The sequence below is a fragment of the Oryctolagus cuniculus genome, chromosome 6, assembly GCF_964237555.1.
Source record: "Oryctolagus cuniculus chromosome 6, mOryCun1.1, whole genome shotgun sequence".
NCBI classification, from domain to species: domain Eukaryota; kingdom Metazoa; phylum Chordata; class Mammalia; order Lagomorpha; family Leporidae; genus Oryctolagus; species Oryctolagus cuniculus.
The window spans coordinates 57,094,056-57,095,015 of record NC_091437.1 but is presented as its reverse complement, the minus strand read 5'-3'; positions in this window follow the sequence as shown (position 1 = coordinate 57,095,015).

The window sequence follows — 960 nt, the reverse complement described above, 5'->3', positions numbered from 1 at the left end:
TCAACTCTACATAATAAAGCTGTGTAATCATAATTAAGCCCCAGAAATGGAATTAGGAAGCACACAATGCAAAAGCCAAACACGGATGGGCCCAGTGCCGGTGGGGGCCAGCGACAGAGACACCTCGAATTAACGGACTTTCTCATGGCCAGGGACAAGTGAGTGCACCAGAGGGTGCCTCGGCGGCCATCAGGACGGTGATCCAATCAGAAAGAGACTTGGGGATGCACAGAACCGCCAAGAGGCAAAACTCAGAGGGGGCTGGGGCAAGAGGAAGGAGCAGCAGGAAGCAGAGGGGTCGGAAGAGTGGGGAGGAAGAACAGGTGCCCTCCCAGACAGGAGCCCCAAGGCTGTGCCCCCAGCTTGCAGGTGGTGCACACAGTCAATCCGCAAGTCTCTGTCTCCCCAGTTGTGCAGTCCAGGGCATGGAGGGCAGCGGGTGCTCACACGGCTCTCTCTAATAATCATCTTCCAACTCAGGACCCTGACCCGGGGCTCTCTGCAAGGGATTTCGTGGCAGGAAAGTCAGGGTCAATGCCATGTGCTTGTGGCACTAGAGGGGTGGATGTAGAGCTTGGTTTTGTAGTTGTTGCCTTCATTGTTGTGAGGGCTGTTTTTAAAGATGTATTTATTTTTATTTGTCTGAAAGGCAGAGAGACATAGAGACAGATCTCTCATCTGTTGGCTCACTCCTGAAATGCCCACAGTAACCTGGGCTGGGCCAGGCCAAAGCAAGGAGCCTGGGACTCAAACTGGGTTTCCCATGTGGGTTTCAGCAGCCCAAATATTTGAGCCATCCCTACTGCCTCCCTGGCTGCGCGTTAGCAGGAAACTAGAATCAGAGGGTGAGCTGTGTACTCTGATAGTGGGATAGGGGCAGGGGCGTTCCAAGCCACACACCTGCTCCTGTTGTTTACTTAATGAAAGAAAGATAGTGAAGTGACATCTGACACTCCCCTA